The sequence below is a fragment of the Aquarana catesbeiana genome, linkage group LG08 (assembly GCF_042186555.1).
Source record: "Aquarana catesbeiana isolate 2022-GZ linkage group LG08, ASM4218655v1, whole genome shotgun sequence".
Lineage (NCBI taxonomy): Eukaryota > Metazoa > Chordata > Amphibia > Anura > Ranidae > Aquarana > Aquarana catesbeiana.
Window position 1 is genome coordinate 254,873,906 of NC_133331.1, and position 25,341 is coordinate 254,899,246.

The 25,341-nt window shown below is 38.5% G+C and overlaps 19 non-coding genes across 19 annotated transcripts; all 19 read right to left on the reverse strand.

Moving 5' to 3' along the window:
* Positions 1 to 410: 410 nt before the first annotated feature.
* On the reverse strand, positions 411 to 481 carry TRNAG-CCC (transfer RNA glycine (anticodon CCC)). The gene has a single exon. It is a non-coding gene; the product is annotated as a tRNA-Gly (tRNA).
* A 1,221-nt stretch (positions 482 to 1,702) lies between these two features.
* TRNAG-CCC (transfer RNA glycine (anticodon CCC)) lies at positions 1,703 to 1,773 on the reverse strand. Its single transcript has one exon. It is a non-coding gene; the product is annotated as a tRNA-Gly (tRNA).
* Positions 1,774 to 2,993: 1,220 nt separating this feature from the next.
* Positions 2,994 to 3,064, reverse strand: TRNAG-CCC (transfer RNA glycine (anticodon CCC)). Its single transcript has one exon. It is a non-coding gene; the product is annotated as a tRNA-Gly (tRNA).
* Positions 3,065 to 4,243: 1,179 nt separating this feature from the next.
* TRNAG-CCC (transfer RNA glycine (anticodon CCC)) lies at positions 4,244 to 4,314 on the reverse strand. The gene has a single exon. It is a non-coding gene; the product is annotated as a tRNA-Gly (tRNA).
* A 1,548-nt stretch (positions 4,315 to 5,862) lies between these two features.
* Positions 5,863 to 5,933, reverse strand: TRNAG-CCC (transfer RNA glycine (anticodon CCC)). Its single transcript has one exon. It is a non-coding gene; the product is annotated as a tRNA-Gly (tRNA).
* A 1,179-nt stretch (positions 5,934 to 7,112) lies between these two features.
* TRNAG-CCC (transfer RNA glycine (anticodon CCC)) lies at positions 7,113 to 7,183 on the reverse strand. Its single transcript has one exon. It is a non-coding gene; the product is annotated as a tRNA-Gly (tRNA).
* Positions 7,184 to 8,984: 1,801 nt separating this feature from the next.
* Positions 8,985 to 9,055, reverse strand: TRNAG-CCC (transfer RNA glycine (anticodon CCC)). The gene has a single exon. It is a non-coding gene; the product is annotated as a tRNA-Gly (tRNA).
* Positions 9,056 to 10,275: 1,220 nt separating this feature from the next.
* On the reverse strand, positions 10,276 to 10,346 carry TRNAG-CCC (transfer RNA glycine (anticodon CCC)). Its single transcript has one exon. It is a non-coding gene; the product is annotated as a tRNA-Gly (tRNA).
* Positions 10,347 to 11,525: 1,179 nt separating this feature from the next.
* On the reverse strand, positions 11,526 to 11,596 carry TRNAG-CCC (transfer RNA glycine (anticodon CCC)). The gene has a single exon. It is a non-coding gene; the product is annotated as a tRNA-Gly (tRNA).
* A 1,548-nt stretch (positions 11,597 to 13,144) lies between these two features.
* Positions 13,145 to 13,215, reverse strand: TRNAG-CCC (transfer RNA glycine (anticodon CCC)). The gene has a single exon. It is a non-coding gene; the product is annotated as a tRNA-Gly (tRNA).
* A 1,221-nt stretch (positions 13,216 to 14,436) lies between these two features.
* On the reverse strand, positions 14,437 to 14,507 carry TRNAG-CCC (transfer RNA glycine (anticodon CCC)). The gene has a single exon. It is a non-coding gene; the product is annotated as a tRNA-Gly (tRNA).
* Positions 14,508 to 15,727: 1,220 nt separating this feature from the next.
* TRNAG-CCC (transfer RNA glycine (anticodon CCC)) lies at positions 15,728 to 15,798 on the reverse strand. The gene has a single exon. It is a non-coding gene; the product is annotated as a tRNA-Gly (tRNA).
* Positions 15,799 to 17,019: 1,221 nt separating this feature from the next.
* TRNAG-CCC (transfer RNA glycine (anticodon CCC)) lies at positions 17,020 to 17,090 on the reverse strand. Its single transcript has one exon. It is a non-coding gene; the product is annotated as a tRNA-Gly (tRNA).
* Positions 17,091 to 18,310: 1,220 nt separating this feature from the next.
* On the reverse strand, positions 18,311 to 18,381 carry TRNAG-CCC (transfer RNA glycine (anticodon CCC)). The gene has a single exon. It is a non-coding gene; the product is annotated as a tRNA-Gly (tRNA).
* Positions 18,382 to 19,560: 1,179 nt separating this feature from the next.
* TRNAG-CCC (transfer RNA glycine (anticodon CCC)) lies at positions 19,561 to 19,631 on the reverse strand. Its single transcript has one exon. It is a non-coding gene; the product is annotated as a tRNA-Gly (tRNA).
* A 1,548-nt stretch (positions 19,632 to 21,179) lies between these two features.
* Positions 21,180 to 21,250, reverse strand: TRNAG-CCC (transfer RNA glycine (anticodon CCC)). The gene has a single exon. It is a non-coding gene; the product is annotated as a tRNA-Gly (tRNA).
* A 1,179-nt stretch (positions 21,251 to 22,429) lies between these two features.
* On the reverse strand, positions 22,430 to 22,500 carry TRNAG-CCC (transfer RNA glycine (anticodon CCC)). Its single transcript has one exon. It is a non-coding gene; the product is annotated as a tRNA-Gly (tRNA).
* A 1,800-nt stretch (positions 22,501 to 24,300) lies between these two features.
* On the reverse strand, positions 24,301 to 24,371 carry TRNAG-CCC (transfer RNA glycine (anticodon CCC)). The gene has a single exon. It is a non-coding gene; the product is annotated as a tRNA-Gly (tRNA).
* An 870-nt stretch (positions 24,372 to 25,241) lies between these two features.
* Positions 25,242 to 25,312, reverse strand: TRNAG-CCC (transfer RNA glycine (anticodon CCC)). Its single transcript has one exon. It is a non-coding gene; the product is annotated as a tRNA-Gly (tRNA).
* Positions 25,313 to 25,341: the final 29 nt, after the last annotated feature.

Below are 25,341 nucleotides of genomic sequence, written 5' to 3' on the forward strand. Positions count from 1 at the left end.
CGTTTACCTTTGGGTAACATTTCAACTGAAAGATTTTCGTACTTAGAAATCATATAATCGGTCTTTGCAGTGACTCAAACTGTATTCCCAGAAATGAGATTGTACATTCCTGCAAACACGTTGTCAGGCCTGATGTTAGGTTTAAAGAAAGAACAGCTTTTAAGGACGCAATTGACGTAAGTGTATTTTTTTTAAAGCATATGGTTATACTTTTTCTCTTTGTGAAAGTTGTTTACAAATGCAATTGCTTCGTGAACCAATTATTTTTTGGGATAGAGGTAATCCAGAGATTTGGTTTAGGAACTGGAAATGGACATCATAACCAAACACAAGTAAGGCTTTTTAACGTTGCTTTTGAAAGGTTTTTCAAATTTTGTAATTAGAGCAAGCTATGTTTAAAATAACGCATATGCACCAGCCGGGACTCGAACCCGGGTCGCAAGAATGGGAATCTTGCATGATACCCCTACACTACTGGTGCCCTATGCCTTTTCTGGATAAGCTCAAGTCCTGATGCCTCAATATCCAGACCTTTCTTTACAGGGTTGCATTCCCTTAAATGTAAAGTTTTAATGAAATACATATTGTGGTGAAGACATAGGGAAGCTCAAGTCATGATGGGTCAATATCCAGACCTTTCTCTACAGGGTTGCATTCCCTAAATGCAACTTGTGAAGAAAACATTTAATTGAATGCAATTTGTGATGAAAACATAGGAAAGTGTTTCTTTTCAATGCTGCAAACCATGACCAGAAACATGGGCTTTTGCAAACCAGCTAGAGTGTTCCTGGATAGAATTTCAAGGTATCACAAATGACCACTTTCTAGAGAGAATATTTGTAATTTGGATATCTTGCAGTTTATCTACTCAGCTGTTCTCTGGGTATCATTTACTTTTGCTCTAATGCATGCGCTTTGTTCAGTTTTAGATCCTTCAGCTGAGATATTAAGCTTAGCGACCTATCACTAATTCCTGAGTTTAAGAGGCTTGATTTTTGAGCTAGACTGAATGTAATCCTATAGAGAAATATCTGGAAAGTGGCATTGGAGATTAAGATGGTTAGGGCGTCTTTGATCTGCCTTTGAAACAACACTCTTCAAAAACTGAAAACATAAAGTGGGATGTTAAGAATAAAAGGTCACTTGAGCAGCCGGGACATAAATCCAAATGACTGGTGTGGCACTCTTGTATGAAACCTCTAAAGTACTAGTTCCCCTTTGGTGTCTCCACACAAGTGCATTGTCAAAAGATTATTATCTCCTGGGAACAATCACACTTTGCAGTTTCCCACGTTTACCTTTGGGTAACATTTCAACTGAAAGATTTTCGTACTTAGAAATCATATAATCGGTCTTTGCAGTGACTCAAACTGTATTCCCAGAAATGAGATGGTACATTCCTGCAAACACGTTGTCAGGCCTGATGTTAGGTTTAAAGAAAGAACAGCTTTTAAGGATGCAATTGACGTAAGTGTATTTTTTTTTAAAGCATATGGTTATACTTTTTCTCTTTGTGAAAGTTGTTTACAAATGCAATTGCTTCGTGAAGCAATTATTTTTTGGGATAGAGGTAATCCAGAGCTTTGGTTTAGGAACTGGAAATGGACATCATAACCAAACACAAGTAAGGCTTTTTAGCGTTGCTTTTGAAAGGTTTTTCAAGTTTTGTAATTAGAGCAAGCTATGTTTAAAATAACGCATATGCACCAGCCGGGACTCGAACCCGGGTCGCAAGAATGGGAATCTTGCATGATACCCCTACACTACTGGTGCCCTATGCCTTTTCTGGATAAGCTCAAGTCCTGATGCCTCAATATCCAGACCTTTCTTTACAGGGTTGCATTCCCTTAAATGTAAAGTTTTAATGAAATACATATTGTGGTGAAGACATAGGGAAGCTCAAGTCATGATGGGTCAATATCCAGACCTTTCTCTACAGGGTTGCATTCCCTAAATGCAACTTGTGAAGAAAACATTTAATTGAATGCAATTTGTGATGAAAACATAGGAAAGTGTTTTTTTTCAATGCTGCAAACCATGACCAGAAACATGGGCTTTTGCAAACCAGCTAGAGCGTTCCTGGATAGAATTTCAAGGTATCACAAATGACCACTTTCTAGAGAGAATATTTGTAAATTGGATATCTTGCAGTTTATCTACTCAGCTGTTCTCTGGGTATCATTTACTTTTGCTCTAATGCATGCGCTTTGTTCAGTTTTAGATCCTTCAGCTGAGATATTAAGCTTAGCGACCTATCACTAATTCCTGAGTTTAAGAGGCTTGATTTTTGAGCTAGACTGAATGTAATCCTATAGAGAAATATCTGGAAAGTGGCATTGGAGATTAAGATGGTTAGGGCGTCTTTGATCTGCCTTTGAAACAACACTCTTCAAAAACTGAAAACATAAAGTGGGATGTTAAGAATAAAAGGTCACTTGAGCAGCCGGGACATAAATCCAAATGACTGGTGTGGCACTCTTGTATGAAACCTCTAAAGTACTAGTTCCCCTTTGGTGTCTCCACACAAGTGCATTGTCAAAAGATTATTATCTCCTGGGAACAATCACACTTTGCAGTTTCCCACGTTTACCTTTGGGTAACATTTCAACTGAAAGATTTTCGTACTTAGAAATCATATAATCGGTCTTTGCAGTGACTCAAACTGTATTCCCAGAAATGAGATGGTACATTCCTGCAAACACGTTGTCAGGCCTGATGTTAGGTTTAAAGAAAGAACAGCTTTTAAGGATGCAATTGACGTAAGTGTATTTTTTTTAAAGCATATGGTTATACTTTTTCTCTTTGTGAAAGTTGTTTACAAATGCAATTGCTTCGTGAAGCAATTATTTTTTGGGATAGAGGTAATCCAGAGCTTTGGTTTAGGAACTGGAAATGGACATCATAACCAAACACAAGTAAGGCTTTTTAGCGTTGCTTTTGAAAGGTTTTTCAAGTTTTGTAATTAGAGCAAGCTATGTTTAAAATAACGCATATGCACCAGCCGGGACTCGAACCCGGGTCGCAAGAATGGGAATCTTGCATGATACCCCTACACTACTGGTGCCCTATGCCTTTTCTGGATAAGCTCAAGTCCTGATGCCTCAATATCCAGACCTTTCTTTACAGGGTTGCATTCCCTTAAATGTAAAGTTTTAATGAAATACATATTGTGGTGAAGACATAGGGAAGCTCAAGTCATGATGGGTCAATATCCAGACCTTTCTCTACAGGGTTGCATTCCCTAAATGCAACTTGTGAAGAAAACATTTAATTGAATGCAATTTGTGATGAAAACATAGGAAAGTGTTTTTTTTCAATGCTGCAAACCATGACCAGAAACATGGGCTTTTGCAAACCAGCTAGAGCGTTCCTGGATAGAATTTCAAGGTATCACAAATGACCACTTTCTAGAGAGAATATTTGTAAATTGGATATCTTGCAGTTTATCTACTCAGCTGTTCTCTGGGTATCATTTACTTTTGCTCTAATGCATGCGCTTTGTTCAGTTTTAGATCCTTCAGCTGAGATATTAAGCTTAGCGACCTATCACTAATTCCTGAGTTTAAGAGGCTTGATTTTTGAGCTAGACTGAATGTAATCCTATAGAGAAATATCTGGAAAGTGGCATTGGAGATTAAGATGGTTAGGGCGTCTTTGATCTGCCTTTGAAACAACACTCTTCAAAAACTGAAAACATAAAGTGGGATGTTAAGAATAAAAGGTCACTTGAGCAGCCGGGACATAAATCCAAATGACTGGTGTGGCACTCTTGTATGAAACCTCTAAAGTACTAGTTCCCCTTTGGTGTCTCCACACAAGTGCATTGTCAAAAGATTATTATCTCCTGGGAACAATCACACTTTGCAGTTTCCCACGTTTACCTTTGGGTAACATTTCAACTGAAAGATTTTCGTACTTAGAAATCATATAATCGGTCTTTGCAGTGACTCAAACTGTATTCCCAGAAATGAGATTGTACATTCCTGCAAACACGTTGTCAGGCCTGATGTTAGGTTTAAAGAAAGAACAGCTTTTAAGGACGCAATTGACGTAAGTGAAAGTTGTTTACAAATGCAATTGCTTCGTGAAACAATTATTTTTTGGGATAGAGGTAATCCAGAGCTTTGGTTTAGGAACTGGAAATGGACATCATAACCAAACACAAGTAAGGCTTTTTAGCGTTGCTTTTGAAAGGTTTTTCAAGTTTTGTAATTAGAGCAAGCTATGTTTAAAATAACGCATATGCACCAGCCGGGACTCGAACCCGGGTCGCAAGAATGGGAATCTTGCATGATACCCCTACACTACTGGTGCCCTATGCCTTTTCTGGATAAGCTCAAGTCCTGATGCCTCAATATCCAGACCTTTCTTTACAGGGTTGCATTCCCTTAAATGTAAAGTTTTAATGAAATACATATTGTGGTGAAGACATAGGGAAGCTCAAGTCATGATGGGTCAATATCCAGACCTTTCTCTACAGGGTTGCATTCCCTAAATGCAACTTGTGAAGAAAACATTTAATTGAATGCAATTTGTGATGAAAACATTGGAAAGTGTTTTTTTTCAATGCTGCAAACCATGACCAGAAACATGGGCTTTTGCAAACCAGCTAGAGCGTTCCTGGATAGAATTTCAAGGTATCACAAATGACCACTTTCTAGAGAGAATATTTGTAAATTGGATATCTTGCAGTTTATCTACTCAGCTGTTCTCTGGGTATCATTTACTTTTGCTCTAATGCATGCGCTTTGTTCAGTTTTAGATCCTTCAGCTGAGATATTAAGCTTAGCGACCTATCACTAATTCCTGAGTTTAAGAGGCTTGATTTTTGAGCTAGACTGAATGTAATCCTATAGAGAAATATCTGGAAAGTGGCATTGGAGATTAAGATGGTTAGGGCGTCTTTGATCTGCCTTTGAAACAACACTCTTCAAAAACTGAAAACATAAAGTGGGATGTTAAGAATAAAAGGTCACTTGAGCAGCCGGGACATAAATCCAAATGACTGGTGTGGCACTCTTGTATGAAACCTCTAAAGTACTAGTTCCCCTTTGGTGTCTCCACACAAGTGCATTGTCAAAAGATTATTATCTCCTGGGAACAATCACACTTTGCAGTTTCCCACGTTTACCTTTGGGTAACATTTCAACTGAAAGATTTTCGTACTTAGAAATCATATAATCGGTCTTTGCAGTGACTCAAACTGTATTCCCAGAAATGAGATTGTACATTCCTGCAAACACGTTGTCAGGCCTGATGTTAGGTTTAAAGAAAGAACAGCTTTTAAGGACGCAATTGACGTAAGTGAAAGTTGTTTACAAATGCAATTGCTTCGTGAAACAATTATTTTTTGGGATAGAGGTAATCCAGAGCTTTGGTTTAGGAACTGGAAATGGACATCATAACCAAACACAAGTAAAGCCCCATACACACGATCCGAATATCGGACGAATGATCGTCCGTTTTTGTTTGCCTGCTAATCTCACATCGAATCTGATGAGTTTACTAAAGTCCCGAAAATTCCCGTACGACAGAATAAAAATTCGGAAACGATGTCATGTGTTGCAATGCATTTGTATTGCATTTTCGAACGATAGCTGTACCGATTAAACGAAAATCGTACGATCGGGCATCGTACGGAAAAAATTTCCGTGCATGTCCGATAGAATAATATCGGATGAACTGTCCTGATCGGCTCTCGAAAGCTCTGTACTAACGATCCGATTATCGTACGATCGTTTCGAATGCGGCATTTTTCGTACGATTTTCGGATCGTGTGTACGGGGCATAAGGCTTAGCGTTGCTTTTGAAAGGTTTTTCAAGTTTTGTAATTAGAGCAAGCTATGTTTAAAATAACGCATATGCACCAGCCGGGACTCGAACCCGGGTCGCAAGAATGGGAATCTTGCATGATACCCCTACACTACTGGTGCCCTATGCCTTTTCTGGATAAGCTCAAGTCCTGATGCCTCAATATCCAGACCTTTCTTTACAGGGTTGCATTCCCTTAAATGTAAAGTTTTAATGAAATACATATTGTGGTGAAGACATAGGGAAGCTCAAGTCATGATGGGTCAATATCCAGACCTTTCTCTACAGGGTTGCATTCCCTAAATGCAACTTGTGAAGAAAACATTTAATTGAATGCAATTTGTGATGAAAACATAGGAAAGTGTTTTTTTTCAATGCTGCAAACCATGACCAGAAACATGGGCTTTTGCAAACCAGCTAGAGCGTTCCTGGATAGAATTTCAAGGTATCACAAATGACCACTTTCTAGAGAGAATATTTGTAAATTGGATATCTTGCAGTTTATCTACTCAGCTGTTCTCTGGGTATCATTTACTTTTGCTCTAATGCATGCGCTTTGTTCAGTTTTAGATCCTTCAGCTGAGATATTAAGCTTAGCGACCTATCACTAATTCCTGAGTTTAAGAGGCTTGATTTTTGAGCTAGACTGAATGTAATCCTATAGAGAAATATCTGGAAAGTGGCATTGGAGATTAAGATGGTTAGGGCGTCTTTGATCTGCCTTTGAAACAACACTCTTCAAAAACTGAAAACATAAAGTGGGATGTTAAGAATAAAAGGTCACTTGAGCAGCCGGGACATAAATCCAAATGACTGGTGTGGCACTCTTGTATGAAACCTCTAAAGTACTAGTTCCCCTTTGGTGTCTCCACACAAGTGCATTGTCAAAAGATTATTATCTCCTGGGAACAATCACACTTTGGAGTTTCCCACGTTTACCTTTGGGTAACATTTCAACTGAAAGATTTTCGTACTTAGAAATCATATAATCGGTCTTTGCAGTGACTCAAACTGTATTCCCAGAAATGAGATTGTACATTCCTGCAAACACGTTGTCAGGCCTGATGTTAGGTTTAAAGAAAGAACAGCTTTTAAGGACGCAATTGACGTAAGTGAAAGTTGTTTACAAATGCAATTGCTTCGTGAAACAATTATTTTTTGGGATAGAGGTAATCCAGAGCTTTGGTTTAGGAACTGGAAATGGACATCATAACCAAACACAAGTAAGGCTTTTTAGCGTTGCTTTTGAAAGGTTTTTCAAGTTTTGTAATTAGAGCAAGCTATGTTTAAAATAACGCATATGCACCAGCCGGGACTCGAACCCAGGTCGCAAGAATGGGAATCTTGCATGATACCCCTACACTACTGGTGCCCTATGCCTTTTCTGGATAAGCTCAAGTCCTGATGCCTCAATATCCAGACCTTTCTTTACAGGGTTGCATTCCCTTAAATGTAAAGTTTTAATGAAATACATATTGTGGTGAAGACATAGGGAAGCTCAAGTCATGACCAGAAAATGGGCTTTTGCAAACCAGCTAGAGCGTTCCTGGATAGAATTTCAAGGTATCACAAATGACCACTTTCTAGAGAGAATATTTGTAAATTGGATATCTTGCAGTTTATCTACTCAGCTGTTCTCTGGGTATCATTTACTTTTGCTCTAATGCATGCGCTTTGTTCAGTTTTAGATCCTTCAGCTGAGATATTAAGCTTAGCGACCTATCACTAATTCCTGAGTTTAAGAGGCTTGATTTTTGAGCTAGACTGAATGTAATCCTATAGAGAAATATCTGGAAAGTGGCATTGGAGATTAAGATGGTTAGGGCGTCTTTGATCTGCCTTTGAAACAACACTCTTCAAAAACTGAAAACATAAAGTGGGATGTTAAGAATAAAAGGTCACTTGAGCAGCCGGGACATAAATCCAAATGACTGGTGTGGCACTCTTGTATGAAACCTCTAAAGTACTAGTTCCCCTTTGGTGTCTCCACACAAGTGCATTGTCAAAAGATTATTATCTCCTGGGAACAATCACACTTTGCAGTTTCCCACGTTTACCTTTGGGTAACATTTCAACTGAAAGATTTTCATACTTAGAAATCATATAATCGGTCTTTGCAGTGACTCAAACTGTATTCCCAGAAATGAGATTGTACATTCCTGCAAACACGTTGTCAGGCCTGATGTTAGGTTTAAAGAAAGAACAGCTTTTAAGGACGCAATTGACGTAAGTGAAAGTTGTTTACAAATGCAATTGCTTCGTGAAGCAATTATTTTTTGGGATAGAGGTAATCCAGAGCTTTGGTTTAGGAACTGGAAATGGACATCATAACCAAACACAAGTAAGGCTTTTTAGCGTTGCTTTTGAAAGGTTTTTCAAGTTTTGTAATTAGAGCAAGCTATGTTTAAAATAACGCATATGCACCAGCCGGGACTCACTAATTCCTGAGTTTAAGAGGCTTGATTTTTGAGCTAGACTGAATGTAATCCTATAGAGAAATATCTGGAAAGTGGCATTGGAGATTAAGATGGTTAGGGCGTCTTTGATCTGCCTTTGAAACAACACTCTTCAAAAACTGAAAACATAAAGTGGGATGTTAAGAATAAAAGGTCACTTGAGCAGCCGGGACATAAATCCAAATGACTGGTGTGGCACTCTTGTATGAAACCTCTAAAGTACTAGTTCCCCTTTGGTGTCTCCACACAAGTGCATTGTCAAAAGATTATTATCTCCTGGGAACAATCACACTTTGCAGTTTCCCACGTTTACCTTTGGGTAACATTTCAACTGAAAGATTTTCGTACTTAGAAATCATATAATCGGTCTTTGCAGTGACTCAAACTGTATTCCCAGAAATGAGATGGTACATTCCTGCAAACACGTTGTCAGGCCTGATGTTAGGTTTAAAGAAAGAACAGCTTTTAAGGATGCAATTGACGTAAGTGTATTTTTTTTTAAAGCATATGGTTATACTTTTTCTCTTTGTGAAAGTTGTTTACAAATGCAATTGCTTCGTGAACCAATTATTTTTTGGGATAGAGGTAATCCAGAGCTTTGGTTTAGGAACTGGAAATGGACATCATAACCAAACACAAGTAAGGCTTTTTAGCGTTGCTTTTGAAAGGTTTTTCAAGTTTTGTAATTAGAGCAAGCTATGTTTAAAATAACGCATATGCACCAGCCGGGACTCGAACCCGGGTCGCAAGAATGGGAATCTTGCATGATACCCCTACACTACTGGTGCCCTATGCCTTTTCTGGATAAGCTCAAGTCCTGATGCCTCAATATCCAGACCTTTCTTTACAGGGTTGCATTCCCTTAAATGTAAAGTTTTAATGAAATACATATTGTGGTGAAGACATAGGGAAGCTCAAGTCATGATGGGTCAATATCCAGACCTTTCTCTACAGGGTTGCATTCCCTAAATGCAACTTGTGAAGAAAACATTTAATTGAATGCAATTTGTGATGAAAACATAGGAAAGTGTTTTTTTTCAATGCTGCAAACCATGACCAGAAACATGGGCTTTTGCAAACCAGCTAGAGCGTTCCTGGATAGAATTTCAAGGTATCACAAATGACCACTTTCTAGAGAGAATATTTGTAAATTGGATATCTTGCAGTTTATCTACTCAGCTGTTCTCTGGGTATCATTTACTTTTGCTCTAATGCATGCGCTTTGTTCAGTTTTAGATCCTTCAGCTGAGATATTAAGCTTAGCGACCTATCACTAATTCCTGAGTTTAAGAGGCTTGATTTTTGAGCTAGACTGAATGTAATCCTATAGAGAAATATCTGGAAAGTGGCATTGGAGATTAAGATGGTTAGGGCGTCTTTGATCTGCCTTTGAAACAACACTCTTCAAAAACTGAAAACATAAAGTGGGATGTTAAGAATAAAAGGTCACTTGAGCAGCCGGGACATAAATCCAAATGACTGGTGTGGCACTCTTGTATGAAACCTCTAAAGTACTAGTTCCCCTTTGGTGTCTCCACACAAGTGCATTGTCAAAAGATTATTATCTCCTGGGAACAATCACACTTTGCAGTTTCCCACGTTTACCTTTGGGTAACATTTCAACTGAAAGATTTTCGTACTTAGAAATCATATAATCGGTCTTTGCAGTGACTCAAACTGTATTCCCAGAAATGAGATGGTACATTCCTGCAAACACGTTGTCAGGCCTGATGTTAGGTTTAAAGAAAGAACAGCTTTTAAGGATGCAATTGACGTAAGTGTATTTTTTTTAAAGCATATGGTTATACTTTTTCTCTTTGTGAAAGTTGTTTACAAATGCAATTGCTTCGTGAAGCAATTATTTTTTGGGATAGAGGTAATCCAGAGCTTTGGTTTAGGAACTGGAAATGGACATCATAACCAAACACAAGTAAGGCTTTTTAGCGTTGCTTTTGAAAGGTTTTTCAAGTTTTGTAATTAGAGCAAGCTATGTTTAAAATAACGCATATGCACCAGCCGGGACTCGAACCCGGGTCGCAAGAATGGGAATCTTGCATGATACCCCTACACTACTGGTGCCCTATGCCTTTTCTGGATAAGCTCAAGTCCTGATGCCTCAATATCCAGACCTTTCTTTACAGGGTTGCATTCCCTTAAATGTAAAGTTTTAATGAAATACATATTGTGGTGAAGACATAGGGAAGCTCAAGTCATGATGGGTCAATATCCAGACCTTTCTCTACAGGGTTGCATTCCCTAAATGCAACTTGTGAAGAAAACATTTAATTGAATGCAATTTGTGATGAAAACATAGGAAAGTGTTTTTTTTCAATGCTGCAAACCATGACCAGAAACATGGGCTTTTGCAAACCAGCTAGAGCGTTCCTGGATAGAATTTCAAGGTATCACAAATGACCACTTTCTAGAGAGAATATTTGTAAATTGGATATCTTGCAGTTTATCTACTCAGCTGTTCTCTGGGTATCATTTACTTTTGCTCTAATGCATGCGCTTTGTTCAGTTTTAGATCCTTCAGCTGAGATATTAAGCTTAGCGACCTATCACTAATTCCTGAGTTTAAGAGGCTTGATTTTTGAGCTAGACTGAATGTAATCCTATAGAGAAATATCTGGAAAGTGGCATTGGAGATTAAGATGGTTAGGGCGTCTTTGATCTGCCTTTGAAACAACACTCTTCAAAAACTGAAAACATAAAGTGGGATGTTAAGAATAAAAGGTCACTTGAGCAGCCGGGACATAAATCCAAATGACTGGTGTGGCACTCTTGTATGAAACCTCTAAAGTACTAGTTCCCCTTTGGTGTCTCCACACAAGTGCATTGTCAAAAGATTATTATCTCCTGGGAACAATCACACTTTGCAGTTTCCCACGTTTACCTTTGGGTAACATTTCAACTGAAAGATTTTCGTACTTAGAAATCATATAATCGGTCTTTGCAGTGACTCAAACTGTATTCCCAGAAATGAGATTGTACATTCCTGCAAACACGTTGTCAGGCCTGATGTTAGGTTTAAAGAAAGAACAGCTTTTAAGGACGCAATTGACGTAAGTGAAAGTTGTTTACAAATGCAATTGCTTCGTGAAACAATTATTTTTTGGGATAGAGGTAATCCAGAGCTTTGGTTTAGGAACTGGAAATGGACATCATAACCAAACACAAGTAAGGCTTTTTAGCGTTGCTTTTGAAAGGTTTTTCAAGTTTTGTAATTAGAGCAAGCTATGTTTAAAATAACGCATATGCACCAGCCGGGACTCGAACCCGGGTCGCAAGAATGGGAATCTTGCATGATACCCCTACACTACTGGTGCCCTATGCCTTTTCTGGATAAGCTCAAGTCCTGATGCCTCAATATCCAGACCTTTCTTTACAGGGTTGCATTCCCTTAAATGTAAAGTTTTAATGAAATACATATTGTGGTGAAGACATAGGGAAGCTCAAGTCATGATGGGTCAATATCCAGACCTTTCTCTACAGGGTTGCATTCCCTAAATGCAACTTGTGAAGAAAACATTTAATTGAATGCAATTTGTGATGAAAACATTGGAAAGTGTTTTTTTTCAATGCTGCAAACCATGACCAGAAACATGGGCTTTTGCAAACCAGCTAGAGCGTTCCTGGATAGAATTTCAAGGTATCACAAATGACCACTTTCTAGAGAGAATATTTGTAAATTGGATATCTTGCAGTTTATCTACTCAGCTGTTCTCTGGGTATCATTTACTTTTGCTCTAATGCATGCGCTTTGTTCAGTTTTAGATCCTTCAGCTGAGATATTAAGCTTAGCGACCTATCACTAATTCCTGAGTTTAAGAGGCTTGATTTTTGAGCTAGACTGAATGTAATCCTATAGAGAAATATCTGGAAAGTGGCATTGGAGATTAAGATGGTTAGGGCGTCTTTGATCTGCCTTTGAAACAACACTCTTCAAAAACTGAAAACATAAAGTGGGATGTTAAGAATAAAAGGTCACTTGAGCAGCCGGGACATAAATCCAAATGACTGGTGTGGCACTCTTGTATGAAACCTCTAAAGTACTAGTTCCCCTTTGGTGTCTCCACACAAGTGCATTGTCAAAAGATTATTATCTCCTGGGAACAATCACACTTTGCAGTTTCCCACGTTTACCTTTGGGTAACATTTCAACTGAAAGATTTTCGTACTTAGAAATCATATAATCGGTCTTTGCAGTGACTCAAACTGTATTCCCAGAAATGAGATTGTACATTCCTGCAAACACGTTGTCAGGCCTGATGTTAGGTTTAAAGAAAGAACAGCTTTTAAGGACGCAATTGACGTAAGTGAAAGTTGTTTACAAATGCAATTGCTTCGTGAAACAATTATTTTTTGGGATAGAGGTAATCCAGAGCTTTGGTTTAGGAACTGGAAATGGACATCATAACCAAACACAAGTAAAGCCCCATACACACGATCCGAATATCGGACGAATGATCGTCCGTTTTTGTTTGCCTGCTAATCTCACATCGAATCTGATGAGTTTACTAAAGTCCCGAAAATTCCCGTACGACAGAATAAAAATTCGGAAACGATGTCATGTGTTGCAATGCATTTGTATTGCATTTTCGAACGATAGCTGTACCGATTAAACGAAAATCGTACGATCGGGCATCGTACGGAAAAAATTTCCGTGCATGTCCGATAGAATAATATCGGATGAACTGTCCTGATCGGCTCTCGAAAGCTCTGTACTAACGATCCGATTATCGTACGATCGTTTCGAATGCGGCATTTTTCGTACGATTTTCGGATCGTGTGTACGGGGCATAAGGCTTAGCGTTGCTTTTGAAAGGTTTTTCAAGTTTTGTAATTAGAGCAAGCTATGTTTAAAATAACGCATATGCACCAGCCGGGACTCGAACCCGGGTCGCAAGAATGGGAATCTTGCATGATACCCCTACACTACTGGTGCCCTATGCCTTTTCTGGATAAGCTCAAGTCCTGATGCCTCAATATCCAGACCTTTCTTTACAGGGTTGCATTCCCTTAAATGTAAAGTTTTAATGAAATACATATTGTGGTGAAGACATAGGGAAGCTCAAGTCATGATGGGTCAATATCCAGACCTTTCTCTACAGGGTTGCATTCCCTAAATGCAACTTGTGAAGAAAACATTTAATTGAATGCAATTTGTGATGAAAACATAGGAAAGTGTTTTTTTTCAATGCTGCAAACCATGACCAGAAACATGGGCTTTTGCAAACCAGCTAGAGCGTTCCTGGATAGAATTTCAAGGTATCACAAATGACCACTTTCTAGAGAGAATATTTGTAAATTGGATATCTTGCAGTTTATCTACTCAGCTGTTCTCTGGGTATCATTTACTTTTGCTCTAATGCATGCGCTTTGTTCAGTTTTAGATCCTTCAGCTGAGATATTAAGCTTAGCGACCTATCACTAATTCCTGAGTTTAAGAGGCTTGATTTTTGAGCTAGACTGAATGTAATCCTATAGAGAAATATCTGGAAAGTGGCATTGGAGATTAAGATGGTTAGGGCGTCTTTGATCTGCCTTTGAAACAACACTCTTCAAAAACTGAAAACATAAAGTGGGATGTTAAGAATAAAAGGTCACTTGAGCAGCCGGGACATAAATCCAAATGACTGGTGTGGCACTCTTGTATGAAACCTCTAAAGTACTAGTTCCCCTTTGGTGTCTCCACACAAGTGCATTGTCAAAAGATTATTATCTCCTGGGAACAATCACACTTTGGAGTTTCCCACGTTTACCTTTGGGTAACATTTCAACTGAAAGATTTTCGTACTTAGAAATCATATAATCGGTCTTTGCAGTGACTCAAACTGTATTCCCAGAAATGAGATGGTACATTCCTGCAAACACGTTGTCAGGCCTGATGTTAGGTTTAAAGAAAGAACAGCTTTTAAGGATGCAATTGACGTAAGTGTATTTTTTTTAAAGCATATGGTTATACTTTTTCTCTTTGTGAAAGTTGTTTACAAATGCAATTGCTTCGTGAAGCAATTATTTTTTGGGATAGAGGTAATCCAGAGCTTTAGGTTTAGGAACTGGAAATGGACATCATAACCAAACACAAGTAAGGCTTTTTAGCGTTGCTTTTGAAAGGTTTTTCAAGTTTTGTAATTAGAGCAAGCTATGTTTAAAATAACGCATATGCACCAGCCGGGACTCGAACCCGGGTCGCAAGAATGGGAATCTTGCATGATACCCCTACACTACTGGTGCCCTATGCCTTTTCTAGATAAGCTCAAGTCCTGATGCCTCAATATCCAGACCTTTCTTTACAGGGTTGCATTCCCTTAAATGTAAAGTTTTAATGAAATACATATTGTGGTGAAGACATAGGGAAGCTCAAGTCATGATGGGTCAATATCCAGACCTTTCTCTACAGGGTTGCATTCCCTAAATGCAACTTGTGAAGAAAACATTTAATTGAATGCAATTTGTGATGAAAACATAGGAAAGTGTTTTTTTTCAATGCTGCAAACCATGACCAGAAACATGGGCTTTTGCAAACCAGCTAGAGCGTTCCTGGATAGAATTTCAAGGTATCACAAATGACCACTTTCTAGAGAGAATATTTGTAAATTGGATATCTTGCAGTTTATCTACTCAGCTGTTCTCTGGGTATCATTTACTTTTGCTCTAATGCATGCGCTTTGTTCAGTTTTAGATCCTTCAGCTGAGATATTAAGCTTAGCGACCTATCACTAATTCCTGAGTTTAAGAGGCTTGATTTTTGAGCTAGACTGAATGTAATCCTATAGAGAAATATCTGGAAAGTGGCATTGGAGATTAAGATGGTTAGGGCGTCTTTGATCTGCCTTTGAAACAACACTCTTCAAAAACTGAAAACATAAAGTGGGATGTTAAGAATAAAAGGTCACTTGAGCAGCCGGGACATAAATCCAAATGACTGGTGTGGCACTCTTGTATGAAACCTCTAAAGTACTAGTTCCCCTTTGGTGTCTCCACACAAGTGCATTGTCAAAAGATTATTATCTCCTGGGAACAATCACACTTTGCAGTTTCCCACGTTTACCTTTGGGTAACATTTCAACTGAAAGATTTTCATACTTAGAAATCATATAATCGGTCTTTGCAGTGACTCAAACTGTATTCCCAGAAATGAGATTGTACATTCCTGCAAACACGTTGTCAGGCCTGATGTTAGGTTTAAAGAAAGAACAGCTTTTAAGGATGCAATTGACGTAAGTGTATTTTTTTTAAAGCATATGGTTATACTTTTTCTCTTTGTGAAAGTTGTTTACAAATGCAATTGCTTCGTGAAGCAATTATTTTTTGGGATAGAGGTAATCCAGAGCTTTGGTTTAGGAACTGGAAATGGACATCATAACCAAACACAAGTAAGGCTTTTTAGCGTTGCTTTTGAAAGGTTTTTCAAGTTTTGTAATTAGAGCAAGCTATGTTTAAAATAACGCATATGCACCAGCCGGGACTCGAACCCGGGTCGCAAGAATGGGAATCTTGCATGATACCCCTACACTACTGGTGCCCTATGCCTTTTCTGGATAAGCTCAAGTCCTGATGCCTCAATATCCAGACCTTTCTTTACAGGGTTGCATTCCCTTAAATGTAAAGTTTTAATGAAATACATATTGTGGTGAAGACATAGGGAAGCTCAAGTCATGATGGGTCAATATCCAGACCTTTCTCTACAGGGTTGCATTCCCTAAATGCAACTTGTGAAGAAAACATTTAATTGAATGCAATTTGTGATGAAAACATAGGAAAGTGTTTTTTTTCAATGCTGCAAACCATGACCAGAAACATGGGCTTTTGCAAACCAGCTAGAGCGTTCCTGGATAGAATTTCAAGGTATCACAAATGACCACTTTCTAGAGAGAATATTTGTAAATTGGATATCTTGCAGTTTATCTACTCAGCTGTTCTCTGGGTATCATTTACTTTTGCTCTAATGCATGCGCTTTGTTCAGTTTTAGATCCTTCAGCTGAGATATTAAGCTTAGCGACCTATCACTAATTCCTGAGTTTAAGAGGCTTGATTTTTGAGCTAGACTGAATGTAATCCTATAGAGAAATATCTGGAAAGTGGCATTGGAGATTAAGATGGTTAGGGCGTCTTTGATCTGCCTTTGAAACAACACTCTTCAAAAACTGAAAACATAAAGTGGGATGTTAAGAATAAAAGGTCACTTGAGCAGCCGGGACATAAATCCAAATGACTGGTGTGGCACTCTTGTATGAAACCTCTAAAGTACTAGTTCCCCTTTGGTGTCTCCACACAAGTGCATTGTCAAAAGATTATTATCTCCTGGGAACAATCACACTTTGCAGTTTCCCACGTTTACCTTTGGGTAACATTTCAACTGAAAGATTTTCGTACTTAGAAATCATATAATCGGTCTTTGCAGTGACTCAAACTGTATTCCCAGAAATGAGATGGTACATTCCTGCAAACACGTTGTCAGGCCTGATGTTAGGTTTAAAGAAAGAACAGCTTTTAAGGATGCAATTGACGTAAGTGTATTTTTTTTTAAAGCATATGGTTATACTTTTTCTCTTTGTGAAAGTTGTTTACAAATGCAATTGCTTCGTGAAGCAATTATTTTTTGGGATAGAGGTAATCCAGAGCTTTGGTTTAGGAACTGGAAATGGACATCATAACCAAACACAAGTAAGGCTTTTTAGCGTTGCTTTTGAAAGGTTTTTCAAGTTTTGTAATTAGAGCAAGCTATGTTTAAAATAACGCATATGCACCAGCCGGGACTCGAACCCGGGTCGCAAGAATGGGAATCTTGCATGATACCCCTACACTACTGGTGCCCTATGCCTTTTCTGGATAAGCTCAAGTCCTGATGCCTCAATATCCAGACCTTTCTTTACAGGGTTGCATTCCCTTAAATGTAAAGTTTTAATGAAATACATATTGTGGTGAAGACATAGGGAAGCTCAAGTCATGATGGGTCAATATCCAGACCTTTCTCTACAGGGTTGCATTCCCTAAATGCAACTTGTGAAGAAAACATTTAATTGAATGCAATTTGTGATGAAAACATAGGAAAGTGTTTTTTTTCAATGCTGCAAACCATGACCAGAAACATGGGCTTTTGCAAACCAGCTAGAGCGTTCCTGGATAGAATTTCAAGGTATCACAAATGACCACTTTCTAGAGAGAATATTTGTAAATTGGATATCTTGCAGTTTATCTACTCAGCTGTTCTCTGGGTATCATTTACTTTTGCTCTAATGCATGCGCTTTGTTCAGTTTTAGATCCTTCAGCTGAGATATTAAGCTTAGCGACCTATCACTAATTCCTGAGTTTAAGAGGCTTGATTTTTGAGCTAGACTGAATGTAATCCTATAGAGAAATATCTGGAAAGTGGCATTGGAGATTAAGATGGTTAGGGCGTCTTTGATCTGCCTTTGAAACAACACTCTTCAAAAACTGAAAACATAAAGTGGGATGTTAAGAATAAAAGGTCACTTGAGCAGCCGGGACATAAATCCAAATGACTGGTGTGGCACTCTTGTATGAAACCTCTAAAGTACTAGTTCCCCTTTGGTGTCTCCACACAAGTGCATTGTCAAAAGATTATTATCTCCTGGGAACAATCACACTTTGCAGTTTCCCACGTTTACCTTTGGGTAACATTTCAACTGAAAGATTTTCGTACTTAGAAATCATATAATCGGTCTTTGCAGTGACTCAAACTGTATTCCCAGAAATGAGATGGTACATTCCTGCAAACACGTTGTCAGGCCTGATGTTAGGTTTAAAGAAAGAACAGCTTTTAAGGATGCAATTGACGTAAGTGTATTTTTTTTAAAGCATATGGTTATACTTTTTCTCTTTGTGAAAGTTGTTTACAAATGCAATTGCTTCGTGAAGCAATTATTTTTTGGGATAGAGGTAATCCAGAGCTTTGGTTTAGGAACTGGAAATGGACATCATAACCAAACACAAGTAAGGCTTTTTAGCGTTGCTTTTGAAAGGTTTTTCAAGTTTTGTAATTAGAGCAAGCTATGTTTAAAATAACGCATATGCACCAGCCGGGACTCGAACCCGGGTCGCAAGAATGGGAATCTTGCATGATACCCCTACACTACTGGTGCCCTATGCCTTTTCTGGATAAGCTCAAGTCCTGATGCCTCAATATCCAGACCTTTCTTTACAGGGTTGCATTCCCTTAAATGTAAAGTTTTAATGAAATACATATTGTGGTGAAGACATAGGGAAGCTCAAGTCATGATGGGTCAATATCCAGACCTTTCTCTACAGGGTTGCATTCCCTAAATGCAACTTGTGAAGAAAACATTTAATTGAATGCAATTTGTGATGAAAACATAGGAAAGTGTTTTTTTTCAATGCTGCAAACCATGACCAGAAACATGGGCTTTTGCAAACCAGCTAGAGCGTTCCTGGATAGAATTTCAAGGTATCACAAATGACCACTTTCTAGAGAGAATATTTGTAAATTGGATATCTTGCAGTTTATCTACTCAGCTGTTCTCTGGGTATCATTTACTTTTGCTCTAATGCATGCGCTTTGTTCAGTTTTAGATCCTTCAGCTGAGATATTAAGCTTAGCGACCTATCACTAATTCCTGAGTTTAAGAGGCTTGATTTTTGAGCTAGACTGAATGTAATCCTATAGAGAAATATCTGGAAAGTGGCATTGGAGATTAAGATGGTTAGGGCGTCTTTGATCTGCCTTTGAAACAACACTCTTCAAAAACTGAAAACATAAAGTGGGATGTTAAGAATAAAAGGTCACTTGAGCAGCCGGGACATAAATCCAAATGACTGGTGTGGCACTCTTGTATGAAACCTCTAAAGTACTAGTTCCCCTTTGGTGTCTCCACACAAGTGCATTGTCAAAAGATTATTATCTCCTGGGAACAATCACACTTTGCAGTTTCCCACGTTTACCTTTGGGTAACATTTCAACTGAAAGATTTTCGTACTTAGAAATCATATAATCGGTCTTTGCAGTGACTCAAACTGTATTCCCAGAAATGAGATTGTACATTCCTGCAAACACGTTGTCAGGCCTGATGTTAGGTTTAAAGAAAGAACAGCTTTTAAGGACGCAATTGACGTAAGTGAAAGTTGTTTACAAATGCAATTGCTTCGTGAAGCAATTATTTTTTGGGATAGAGGTAATCCAGAGCTTTGGTTTAGGAACTGGAAATGGACATCATAACCAAACACAAGTAAGGCTTTTTAGCGTTGCTTTTGAAAGGTTTTTCAAGTTTTGTAATTAGAGCAAGCTATGTTTAAAATAACGCATATGCACCAGCCGGGACTCGAACCCGGGTCGCAAGAATGGGAATCTTGCATGATACCCCTACACTACTGGTGCCCTATGCCTTTTCTGGATAAGCTCAAGTCCTGATGCCTCAATATCCAGACCTTTCTTTACAGGGTTGCATTCCCTTAAATGTAAAGTTTTAATGAAATACATATTGTGGTGAAGACATAGGGAAGCTCAAGTCATGATGGGTCAATATCCAGACCTTTCTCTACAGGGTTGCATTCCCTAAATGCAACTTGTGAAGAAAACATTTAATTGAATGCAATTTGTGATGAAAACATTGGAAAGTGTTTTTTTTCAATGCTGCAAACCATGACCAGAAACATGGGCTTTTGCAAACCAGCTAGAGCGTTCCTGGATAGAATTTCAAGGTATCACAAATGACCACTTTCTAGAGAGAATATTTGTAAATTGGATATCTTGCAGTTTATCTACTCAGCTGTTCTCTGGGTATCATTTACTTTTGCTCTAATGCATGCGCTTTGTTCAGTTTTAGATCCTTCAGCTGAGATATTAAGCTTAGCGACCTATCACTAATTCCTGAGTTTAAGAGGCTTGATTTTTGAGCTAGACTGAATGTAATCCTATAGAGAAATATCTGGAAAGTGGCATTGGAGATTAAGATGGTTAGGGCGTCTTTGATCTGCCTTTGAAACAACACTCTTCAAAAACTGAAAACATAAAGTGGGATGTTAAGAATAAAAGGTCACTTGAGCAGCCGGGACATAAATCCAAATGACTGGTGTGGCACTCTTGTATGAAACCTCTAAAGTACTAGTTCCCCTTTGGTGTCTCCACACAAGTGCATTGTCAAAAGATTATTATCTCCTGGGAACAATCACACTTTGCAGTTTCCCACGTTTACCTTTGGGTAACATTTCAACTGAAAGATTTTCGTACTTAGAAATCATATAATCGGTCTTTGCAGTGACTCAAACTGTATTCCCAGAAATGAGATTGTACATTCCTGCAAACACGTTGTCAGGCCTGATGTTAGGTTTAAAGAAAGAACAGCTTTTAAGGACGCAATTGACGTAAGTGAAAGTTGTTTACAAATGCAATTGCTTCGTGAAACAATTATTTTTTGGGATAGAGGTAATCCAGAGCTTTGGTTTAGGAACTGGAAATGGACATCATAACCAAACACAAGTAAAGCCCCATACACACGATCCGAATATCGGACGAATGATCGTCCGTTTTTGTTTGCCTGCTAATCTCACATCGAATCTGATGAGTTTACTAAAGTCCCGAAAATTCCCGTACGACAGAATAAAAATTCGGAAACGATGTCATGTGTTGCAATGCATTTGTATTGCATTTTCGAACGATAGCTGTACCGATTAAACGAAAATCGTACGATCGGGCATCGTACGGAAAAAATTTCCGTGCATGTCCGATAGAATAATATCGGATGAACTGTCCTGATCGGCTCTCGAAAGCTCTGTACTAACGATCCGATTATCGTACGATCGTTTCGAATGCGGCATTTTTCGTACGATTTTCGGATCGTGTGTACGGGGCATAAGGCTTAGCGTTGCTTTTGAAAGGTTTTTCAAGTTTTGTAATTAGAGCAAGCTATGTTTAAAATAACGCATATGCACCAGCCGGGACTCGAACCCGGGTCGCAAGAATGGGAATCTTGCATGATACCCCTACACTACTGGTGCCCTATGCCTTTTCTGGATAAGCTCAAGTCCTGATGCCTCAATATCCAGACCTTTCTTTACAGGGTTGCATTCCCTTAAATGTAAAGTTTTAATGAAATACATATTGTGGTGAAGACATAGGGAAGCTCAAGTCATGATGGGTCAATATCCAGACCTTTCTCTACAGGGTTGCATTCCCTAAATGCAACTTGTGAAGAAAACATTTAATTGAATGCAATTTGTGATGAAAACATAGGAAAGTGTTTTTTTTCAATGCTGCAAACCATGACCAGAAACATGGGCTTTTGCAAACCAGCTAGAGCGTTCCTGGATAGAATTTCAAGGTATCACAAATGACCACTTTCTAGAGAGAATATTTGTAAATTGGATATCTTGCAGTTTATCTACTCAGCTGTTCTCTGGGTATCATTTACTTTTGCTCTAATGCATGCGCTTTGTTCAGTTTTAGATCCTTCAGCTGAGATATTAAGCTTAGCGACCTATCACTAATTCCTGAGTTTAAGAGGCTTGATTTTTGAGCTAGACTGAATGTAATCCTATAGAGAAATATCTGGAAAGTGGCATTGGAGATTAAGATGGTTAGGGCGTCTTTGATCTGCCTTTGAAACAACACTCTTCAAAAACTGAAAACATAAAGTGGGATGTTAAGAATAAAAGGTCACTTGAGCAGCCGGGACATAAATCCAAATGACTGGTGTGGCACTCTTGTATGAAACCTCTAAAGTACTAGTTCCCCTTTGGTGTCTCCACACAAGTGCATTGTCAAAAGATTATTATCTCCTGGGAACAATCACACTTTGGAGTTTCCCACGTTTACCTTTGGGTAACATTTCAACTGAAAGATTTTCGTACTTAGAAATCATATAATCGGTCTTTGCAGTGACTCAAACTGTATTCCCAGAAATGAGATTGTACATTCCTGCAAACACGTTGTCAGGCCTGATGTTAGGTTTAAAGAAAGAACAGCTTTTAAGGACGCAATTGACGTAAGTGAAAGTTGTTTACAAATGCAATTGCTTCGTGAAACAATTATTTTTTGGGATAGAGGTAATCCAGAGCTTTGGTTTAGGAACTGGAAATGGACATCATAACCAAACACAAGTAAGGCTTTTTAGCGTTGCTTTTGAAAGGTTTTTCAAGTTTTGTAATTAGAGCAAGCTATGTTTAAAATAACGCATATGCACCAGCCGGGACTCGAACCCAGGTCGCAAGAATGGGAATCTTGCATGATACCCCTACACTACTGGTGCCCTATGCCTTTTCTGGATAAGCTCAAGTCCTGATGCCTCAATATCCAGACCTTTCTTTACAGGGTTGCATTCCCTTAAATGTAAAGTTTTAATGAAATACATATTGTGGTGAAGACATAGGGAAGCTCAAGTCATGACCAGAAAATGGGCTTTTGCAAACCAGCTAGAGCGTTCCTGGATAGAATTTCAAGGTATCACAAATGACCACTTTCTAGAGAGAATATTTGTAAATTGGATATCTTGCAGTTTATCTACTCAGCTGTTCTCTGGGTATCATTTACTTTTGCTCTAATGCATGCGCTTTGTTCAGTTTTAGATCCTTCAGCTGAGATATTAAGCTTAGCGACCTATCACTAATTCCTGAGTTTAAGAGGCTTGATTTTTGAGCTAGACTGAATGTAATCCTATAGAGAAATATCTGGAAAGTGGCATTGGAGATTAAGATGGTTAGGGCGTCTTTGATCTGCCTTTGAAACAACACTCTTCAAAAACTGAAAACATAAAGTGGGATGTTAAGAATAAAAGGTCACTTGAGCAGCCGGGACATAAATCCAAATGACTGGTGTGGCACTCTTGTATGAAACCTCTAAAGTACTAGTTCCCCTTTGGTGTCTCCACACAAGTGCATTGTCAAAAGATTATTATCTCCTGGGAACAATCACACTTTGCAGTTTCCCACGTTTACCTTTGGGTAACATTTCAACTGAAAGATTTTCATACTTAGAAATCATATAATCGGTCTTTGCAGTGACTCAAACTGTATTCCCAGAAATGAGATTGTACATTCCTGCAAACACGTTGTCAGGCCTGATGTTAGGTTTAAAGAAAGAACAGCTTTTAAGGACGCAATTGACGTAAGTGAAAGTTGTTTACAAATGCAATTGCTTCGTGAAGCAATTATTTTTTGGGATAGAGGTAATCCAGAGCTTTGGTTTAGGAACTGGAAATGGACATCATAACCAAACACAAGTAAGGCTTTTTAGCGTTGCTTTTGAAAGGTTTTTCAAGTTTTGTAATTAGAGCAAGCTATGTTTAAAATAACGCATATGCACCAGCCGGGACTCACTAATTCCTGAGTTTAAGAGGCTTGATTTTTGAGCTAGACTGAATGTAATCCTATAGAGAAATATCTGGAAAGTGGCATTGGAGATTAAGATGGTTAGGGCGTCTTTGATCTGCCTTTGAAACAACACTCTTCAAAAACTGAAAACATAAAGTGGGATGTTAAGAATAAAAGGTCACTTGAGCAGCCGGGACATAAATCCAAATGACTGGTGTGGCACTCTTGTATGAAACCTCTAAAGTACTAGTTCCCCTTTGGTGTCTCCACACAAGTGCATTGTCAAAAGATTATTATCTCCTGGGAACAATCACACTTTGCAGTTTCCCACGTTTACCTTTGGGTAACATTTCAACTGAAAGATTTTCGTACTTAGAAATCATATAATCGGTCTTTGCAGTGACTCAAACTGTATTCCCAGAAATGAGATTGTACATTCCTGCAAACACGTTGTCAGGCCTGATGTTAGGTTTAAAGAAAGAACAGCTTTTAAGGACGCAATTGACGTAAGTGTATTTTTTTTAAAGCATATGGTTATACTTTTTCTCTTTGTGAAAGTTGTTTACAAATGCAATTGCTTCGTGAACCAATTATTTTTTGGGATAGAGGTAATCCAGAGATTTGGTTTAGGAACTGGAAATGGACATCATAACCAAACACAAGTAAGGCTTTTTAACGTTGCTTTTGAAAGGTTTTTCAAATTTTGTAATTAGAGCAAGCTATGTTTAAAATAACGCATATGCACCAGCCGGGACTCGAACCCGGGTCGCAAGAATGGGAATCTTGCATGATACCCCTACACTACTGGTGCCCTATGCCTTTTCTGGATAAGCTCAAGTCCTGATGCCTCAATATCCAGACCTTTCTTTACAGGGTTGCATTCCCTTAAATGTAAAGTTTTAATGAAATACATATTGTGGTGAAGACATAGGGAAGCTCAAGTCATGATGGGTCAATATCCAGACCTTTCTCTACAGGGTTGCATTCCCTAAATGCAACTTGTGAAGAAAACATTTAATTGAATGCAATTTGTGATGAAAACATAGGAAAGTGTTTCTTTTCAATGCTGCAAACCATGACCAGAAACATGGGCTTTTGCAAACCAGCTAGAGTGTTCCTGGATAGAATTTCAAGGTATCACAAATGACCACTTTCTAGAGAGAATATTTGTAATTTGGATATCTTGCAGTTTATCTACTCAGCTGTTCTCTGGGTATCATTTACTTTTGCTCTAATGCATGCGCTTTGTTCAGTTTTAGATCCTTCAGCTGAGATATTAAGCTTAGCGACCTATCACTAATTCCTGAGTTTAAGAGGCTTGATTTTTGAGCTAGACTGAATGTAATCCTATAGAGAAATATCTGGAAAGTGGCATTGGAGATTAAGATGGTTAGGGCGTCTTTGATCTGCCTTTGAAACAACACTCTTCAAAAACTGAAAACATAAAGTGGGATGTTAAGAATAAAAGGTCACTTGAGCAGCCGGGACATAAATCCAAATGACTGGTGTGGCACTCTTGTATGAAACCTCTAAAGTACTAGTTCCCCACTGGTGTCTCCACACAAGTTTAGGAACTGGAAATGGACATCATAACCAAACACAAGTAAGGCTTTTTAGCGTTGCTTTTGAAAGGTTTTTCAAGTTTTGTAATTAGAGCAAGCTATGTTTAAAATAACGCATATGCACCAGCCGGGACTCGAACCCGGGTCGCAAGAATGGGAATCTTGCATGATACCCCTACACTACTGGTGCCCTATGCCTTTTCTGGATAAGCTCAAGTC